An 8,557-nucleotide genomic window follows, 5' to 3' on the forward strand; every position below is an offset into this window, starting at 1 on the left:
TCAAGAAAAAAAAATCCTCTTTTATTACTTTGATGATCACTCTTATGACACACCAGAGAAAAAAATATAAAATCAACCAAAAATAAATTCCTAGTTTTCAAGCATGATGGTGGACAGAAATAGCTAGCCTTTGTTAAGATTTTTAATTTATTTATATACTTCTCTACCCCATGGAAAACATTTTGGTTTCTTTCTTATTGTTCTAAAATGATAGAAAAGCATTAATAGCTTTTTTCTTTTTTAAATTGTCAGTTCAAAGAACTGCATAAGAGGGCATCTGGAGAAAAAGATCCAGAGACCCAGGCAACAGTATAAGTAGGTAATTAATAAATGATCCTAAATAATAAAAGTAAGAGAAACCATAAGGTTTGTCTTTGTTTTAAGCTCACTTTTTTCTTCTCAGAAAATTTTGTATTTTACTGTCTAAGAGACAGTGCTTCTCTAAGGGCAGTGTGCTGCTTGATGATAAAATATGCAGCACAATCTGTATAAAAAGCATTTCATGTCGATAAATAGAAAATTCACTCTTAAAGAAAACTTGTAAAACTAGTTGCTAATGCCAAAAGGAGTAGAGAAGCTGAGATATTTGCTAGTTCTATTTCTAGTGAAATGGACTTGTGGGTTGAGGCAGGGTTGGGGTGAGTGTGGAGCATGTGTGGCGGCCTGAAGTCCTCTGTCTTGGTTTATGGCATGATTGTCTCTGTAGTGAGTTTTGGGTAACAATTATTGATCTAATTATTTGTGTTTTCAGCTTCTTAGGGAATGTTGCTTTTCTTGTACTTCTTATAAATCCTCTGTAGGATTACCTTTACCGAACTGGAAACCAGAAGTCAGGGGGTTCTTCACCACCTTTCTGTCTCCATAACAATCATGTGAGCCACACACACTAGGGGGAAGGGGAGGGTGATGTGGGCAACTTAAGAGTCTTGGGACTTCACGCCCTATGCAACAAACCTTCCTTACAATTGTGGTGCATTCCTTCCAACCCTTTCTAATGGAGCATATGGATTGTAAAAATCAAAGAAACTCTTCCAGATTGAGTGGCATAATCTTTGCTAGTTCTGAACATAGTAAAGTTAAATAACTTTGAAGCTTTCAAACACCTAAAGTGAAGTCTGTGTGTAACCTCTGGACTGCGGAGGCAGATGCCTTGTTGAATAGTCTTTCATAGGATTTGCCTCATTTTGTAATGTGACTGTAGGTATTCTCAACCGATCATCTTGCTACCTCGGTGAGGATCTTCTAGCACTGTTGCAGCTCAAGTTGTCAGTCAGTAGCCCAAGTATTTCTACAGTCAATAGAACTCATAAAGTATTAACATGGCAAGCTTTGGCTTAGTTTGGACAAGTAAGGTACTTTGCAATTTCAAAAAACTCATTAGCATTACTAATATTTGTTTATCAGGACAAAAACTCAATATTTTTCACTTTCACTAAACATGTAGTTCCACAAGCGTGGACATCAGATATCCAATTCATTACTATAAACATTTGTTGAACATCTTTATTTGACCTTGTGTTAGACCCAGACATTTAAAGATAACTAAGTTAAAACAAAAAAGACAGAAAATACAGAGGAAACAAAAAGGATCAAAATAAGATAAAGCACAGCCATTTTTTTTTTTTAAGTTTTATTTATTTATTTGAGACACACACACACACACAGAGTACAAGTAGAGGAAGGGGCAGAGGGAGAGGGAGAGAATCTCAAGCAGACTCCCCACCAAACGTGGCGCCCAATTCAGGGCTCTATTTCATGACCCTGAGATCATGACCTGAGCTGAAATCAAGAGTCAGAAGCTTAATTGACTGAGCCACCCAGGTGCCCATAGCACAACCATCTTTTAATGCAAGGGCGAAGAGGTCTAGTCACATCATTAGATCTTGAGGGCATTACAATATTTTAATACAATCATTTCTGAGCTGGGACAGCAAGAAAACTTAATCTTTAGGCATATTCTGCTTAGGAGGGCATGGAACACAGGTATATACATATGGAAAACTCCACCAAATTGTATATGGAAGATCTATATACTTTTTTGTATGTAAATTTTAATTCAATTAAAAGAAAGAAGCATCGGGGGGGGGGAGGAGTCAAGATGGCGGAGAAGTAGCAGGCTGAGACTACTTCAGGTAGCGGGAGATCAGCTAAATAGCTTATCTAAAGATTGCAAACACCTACAAATCCAACGGGAGATTGAAGAGAAGAAGAACAGCAATTCTAGAAACAGAAAATCAACCACTATCTGAAAGGTAGGACTGGCGGAGAAGTGAATCCAAAGCGACTGGAAGATAGACCGCGGGGGGAGGGGCCGGCTCCCGGTGAGCGGCAGAGCAACGGAGCACAAAATCAGGACTTTTAAAAGTCTGTTCCGCTGAGGGACATCGCTCCAGAGGCTTAACTGGGGTGAAGCCCAGGTGGGGTCAGTGCGGCCTCAGGTCCCACAGGGTCACAGAAGGATCGGGGGTGTCTGAGTGTCACAGAGCTTACTGGTATTAGAACAGGGAAGCCGGCTACAGAGACAGAGCCGAGGAGTGAGCTCTAAACTCAGGGTTACCTTGAACCGGTCACAGGCTTGGTCAGCTCGGAGCGCGGCCGGAGGCCAGGGTGACGGGAGTAATTGGGCGCTGTTCTCTGAGGGTGCACTGAGGAGTGGGGCCCCGGGCTCTCGGCTCCTCCGGGCCAGAGACCGGGAGGCCGCCATCTTCATTCCCGTCTTCCAGAACTCTACAGAAAGCGCTCAGGGAACAAAAGCTCCCGAAAGCAAACCCAGCAAACCCGAGCGGATTACTCAGCCCGGCCCCGGGTAAGGGCAGTGCAACTCCGCCTGGGGCAAAGATGCTTGAGACTCACAACAACAGGCCCCTCCCCCAGAAGATCAATGAGAAACCCAGCCAGGATCAAGTTGACCTACCAAGGAGTGCAGTTTCAATACCAAGGAGAGCGGAGGAATTCCAGAGGAGAAGAAAGCAAAGCATGGAACTCATGGCTTTCTCCCCATGATTCTTTAGCCTTGCAGTTAATTTAATTTTTTTTTTCTTTTTCAATTTTTTTTCTCTTCTTCTGCTAAATTTTTTAACTTTTACTGTTTTCTTTTTTAACATTTTTAAAATAGTTTATCTAATATATATATATATTTTTTTCCTTTTTATATTTTTTATCGGCTTTCTTTTTTTAATAGTTTCTTTTTTTTTTTTTCTTTCTGAACCCCTTTTTGTCCCCTTTCTCCCCCCTCACGATTTGGGATCTCTTCTGATTTGGCTAAAGCATATTTTCCTGGGGTTGTTGCCACCCTTTTAGTATTTTACTTGCTCCTTCATATACTCTTATCTGGACAAAATGACAAGGCGGAAAAATTCACAACAAAAAAAAGAACAAGAGGCAGTACCAAAGGCTAGGGACCTAATCAATACAGACATTGGTAATATGTCAGATATAGAGTTCAGAATGATGATTCTCAAGGTTCTAGCTGGGCTTGAAAAAGGCATGGAAGATATTAAAGCAACCCTCTCGGGAGATATAAAAGCCCTTTCTGGAGAAATAAAAGAACTAAAATCTAACCAAGTTGAAATCAAAAAAGCTATTAATGAGGTGCAATCAAAAATGGAGGCTCTCACTGCTAGGTTGAATGAGGCAGAAGAAAGAATTAGCGATATAGAAGACCAAATGACAGAGAATAAAGAAGCTGAGCAAAAGAGGGACAAACAGCTACTGGACCAGGAGGGGAGAATTCGAGAGATAAATGACACCATAAGACGAAACAACATTAGAATAATTGGGATTCCAGAAGAAGAGGAAAGAGAGAGGGGAGCAGAAGGTATGTTGGAGAGAATTATTGGAGAGAATTTCCCCAATATGGCAAAGGGAACAAGCATCAAAATCCAGGAGGTTCAGAGAACCCCCCTCAAAATCAATAAGAATAGGTCCACACCCCGTCACCTAAAAGTAAAATTACAAGTCTTAGTGACAAAGAAAAGATCCTGAAAGCAGCCTGGGAAAAGAAGTCTGTAACGTACAATGGTAAAAATATTAGATTGGCAGCAGACTTATCCACAGAGACCTGGCAGGCCAGAAAGAGCTGGCATGATATATTCAGAGTACTAAATGAGAAAAACATGCAGCCAAGAATACGATATCCAGCTAGGCTATCATTGAAAATAGAAGGAGAGATTAAAAGCTTCCAGGACAAACAAAAACTGAAAGAATTTGCAAATACCAAACCAGCTCTACAGGAAATATTGAAAGGGGTCCTCATAGCCAAGAGAGACCCTAAAAGTAGAAGATCAGAAAGAAACAGAGACAATATACAATAACAGTCACCTTACAGGCAATACAATGGCACTAAATTCATATCTCTCAATACTTACCCTGAATGTTAATGGGCTAAATGCCCCAATCAAAAGACACAGGGTAATGGAATGGATCAAAAAACAAAACCCATCTATATGTTGCCTACAAGAAACTCATCTTAAACCTGAAGACACCTCCAGGTTTAAAGTGAGGGGGTGGAAAAGAATTTACCATGCTAATGGAATTCAGAAGAAAGCAGGAGTGGCAATCCTTATATCAGATCAATTAGATTTTAAGCCAAAGACTACAATAAGAGATGAGGAAGGACACTATAATCATACTCAAAGGAACTGTCCAACAAGAAGATCTAACAATTTTAAATATCTATGCCCCTAACATGGGAGCAGCCAACTATATAAACCAATTAATAACAAAATCAAAGAAACACATCCACAAGAATACAATAATAGTAGGGGATTTTAACACTCCCCTCACTGAAATGGACAGATCATCCAAGCAAAAGATCAACAAGGAAATAAAGGCCTTAAATGACACACTGGACCAGATGGACATCACAGATATATTCAGAACATTTCATCCCAAAGCAACAGAATACACATTCTTCTCTAGTGCACATGGAACATTCTCCAGAATAGATCACATTCTTGGTCTTAAATCAGGTCTCAACCGGTATCAAAAGATTGTGATCATTCCCTGCATATATTCAGACCACAATGCTCTGAAGCTAGAACTCAATCACAAGAGGAAATTTGGAAAGAACCCAAATACATGGAGACTAAACAGCATCCTTCTAAAGAATGAATGGGTCAACGAGGAAATTAAAGAAGAATTCAAAAAATTTATGGAAACAAATGATAATGAAAACACAATGGTTCAGAATCTGTGGGACACAACAAAGGCAGTCCTGAGAGGAAAATAGATAGCGGTACAAGCCTTTCTCAAGAAACAAGAAAGGTCTCAGGTACACAACCTAACCCTACACCTAAACCCTACACCTAAAGGAGCTGGAGAAAGAACAAGAAAGAAACCCTAAACCCAGCAGGAGAAGAGAAATCATAAAGATCAGAGCAGAAATCAATGAAATAGAAACCAAAAAAACAATAGAACAAATCAATGAAACTAGGAGCTGGTTCTTTGAAAGAATTAATAAGATTGATAAACGCCTGGTGAGACTTATCAAAAAGAAAAGAGAAAGGACCCAAATAAATAAAATCATGAATGAAAGAGGAGAGATCACAACGAACACCAAAGAAATACAGACAATTATAAGAACATACTATGAGCAACTCTATGCCAACAAATTTGACAATCTGGAAGAAATGGATGCATTCCTAGAGACATATAAACTACCACAACTGAACCAGGAAGAAATGGAAAGCCTGAACAGACCCATAACCAGTAAGGAGATTGAAACAGTCATCAAAAATCTCCAAACAAACAAAAGCCCAGGGCCAGACGGCTTCCCAGAGGAATTCTACCAAACATTTAAAGAAGAACTAATTCCTATTCTCCTGAAACTGTTCCAAAAAATAGAAATGGAAGGAAAACTTCCAAACTCATTTTATGAGGCCAGCATCACCTTGATCCCAAAACCAGACAAGGATCCCATCAAAAAAGAGAACTACAGACCAATATCCTTGATGAACACAGATGCAAAAATTCTCGCCAAAATACTAGCAAATAGGATTCAACAGTACATTAAAAGGATTATTCACCATGACCAAGTGGGATTTATTCCAGGCCTGCAAGTTTGGTTCAACATCGACAAATCAATCAATGTGATACAACACATTAATAAAAGAAAGAACAAGAATCCTATGATACTCTCCATAGATGCTGAAAAAGCATTTGACAAAGTATAGCATCCCTTCCTGATCAAAACTCTTCAAAGTGTAGGGATAGAGGGCACATACCTCAATATTATCAAAGCCATCTATGAAAAACCCACCACAAATATCATTCTCAATGGAGAAAAACTGAAAGCTTTTCCGCTAAGGTCAGGAACACGGCAGGGATGTCCGTTATCACCACTGCTATTCAACATAGTACTAGAAGTCCTAGCCTCAGCAATCAGACAACAAAAGGAAATTAAAGGCATCCAAATCGGCAAAGAGTCAAACTGTCACTCTTCACAGATGATATGATACTATATGTGGAAAACCCAAAAGACTCCACTCCAAAACTGCTAGAACTTGTACAGGAATTCAGTAAAGTGTCAGGATATAAAATCAATGCACAGAAATCAGTTGCATTTCTCTACACCAACAACAAGACAGAAGAAAGAGAAATTAAGGAGTCCATCCCATTTACAATTGCACCCAAAACTATAAGATACCTAGGAATAAACCTAACCAAAGAGACTAAGAATCTATACACAGAAAACTATAAAGTACTCATGAAAGAAATTGAGGAAGACACAAAGAAATGGAAAAATGTTCCATGCTCCTGGATTGGAAGAATAAATATTGTGAAAATGTCTATGCTACCTAAAGCAATCTACACATTTAATGCAATTCCTATCAAAGTACCATCCATTTTTTTCAAAGAAATGGAACAAATAATCCTCAAATTTATATGGAACCAGAAAAGACCTCGAATAGCCAAAGCAATATTGAAAAAGAAAGCCAAAGTTGGTGGCATCACAATTCTGGACTTCAAGCTCTATTACAAAGCTGTCATCATCAAGACAGCATGGTAACTGGCACAAAAACAGACACATAGATAAATGGAACAGAATAGAGAGCCCAGAAATAGACCCTCAACTCTATGGTCAACTCATCTTCGACAAAGCAGGAAAGAATGTCCAATGGAAAAAAGACAGCCTCTTCAATAAATGGTGTTGGGAAAATTGGACAGCCACATGCAGAAAAATGAAATTGGATCATTTCCTTACACCACACACAAAAATAGACTCAAAATGGATGAAGGACCTCAATGTGAGAAAGGAATCCATCAAAATCCTTGAGGAGAACCCAGGCAGCAACCTCTTCGACCTCAGCCGCAGCAACATCTTCCTAGGAACATCACCAAAGGCAAGGGAAGCAAGGGCAAAAATGAACTATTGGGATTTTATCAAGATCAAAAGCTTTTGCACAGCAAAGGAAACAGTTAACAAAACCAAAAGACAACTGACAGAATGGGAGAAGATATTTGCAAACGACATATCAGATAAAGGGCTAGTGTCCAAAATCTATAAAGAACTTAGCAAACTCAACACCCAAAGAACAAATAATCCAATCATGAAATGGGCAGAAGACATGAACAGACATTTCTGCAAAGAAGACATCCAGATGGCCAACAGACACATGAAAAAGTGCTCCATATCACTCGGCATCAGGGAAATACAAATCAAAACCACCATGAGATATCACCTCACACCAGTCAGAATGGCTAAAATTAACAAGTCAGGAAATGACAGATGTTGGCGAGGATGCGGAGAAAGGGGAACCCTCCTACACTGTTGGTGGGAATGCAAGCTGGTGCAACCACTCTGGAAAACAGCATGGAGGTTCCTCAAAATGTTGAAAATAGAACTACCCTATGACCCAGCAATTGCACTACTGGGTATTTACCCTAAAGATACAAACGTGATCCAAAGGGGCACGTGCACCCGAATGTTTATAGCAGCAATGTCTACAATAGCCAAACTATGGAAAGAACCTAGATGTCCATCAACAGACGAATGGATTAAGAAGAAGTGGTATATATACACAATGGAATACTATGCAGCCATCAAAAGAAATGAAATCTTGCCATTTGCGATGACGTGGATGGAACTAGAGGGTATCATGCTTAGCGAAATAAGTCAATCGGAGAAAGACAACCATCATATGATCTCCCTGATATGAGGGAGAGGAGATGCAACATGGGGGGTTAAGGGGGTAGGAGAAGAGTAAATGAAACAAGATGGGATTGGGAGGGAGACAAACCATAAGTGACTCTTAATCTCACAAAACAAACTGAGGGTCGATGGGGGGAGGGGGGTTGAGAGGGGGGGTGGGGTTATGGACATTGGGGAGGGTATGTGCTATGGTGAGTGCTGTGAAGTGTGTAAACCTGGTGATTCGCAGACCTGTACCCCTGGGGATAAAAATATATGTTTATAAAAAATAAAATTAAAAAAAAAAAAAGACGTATCAAAATGTGTATTGCACTACATTCAGCATCATTAACACATGTAGGATTCCTTGGTTGATTTCGTACCCACTCAGTCACCTATTCGGAATATTTGTTATCTGTGGGTTCT

The sequence above is a fragment of the Lutra lutra genome, chromosome 2, assembly GCF_902655055.1.
Source record: "Lutra lutra chromosome 2, mLutLut1.2, whole genome shotgun sequence".
NCBI lineage: Eukaryota > Metazoa > Chordata > Mammalia > Carnivora > Mustelidae > Lutra > Lutra lutra.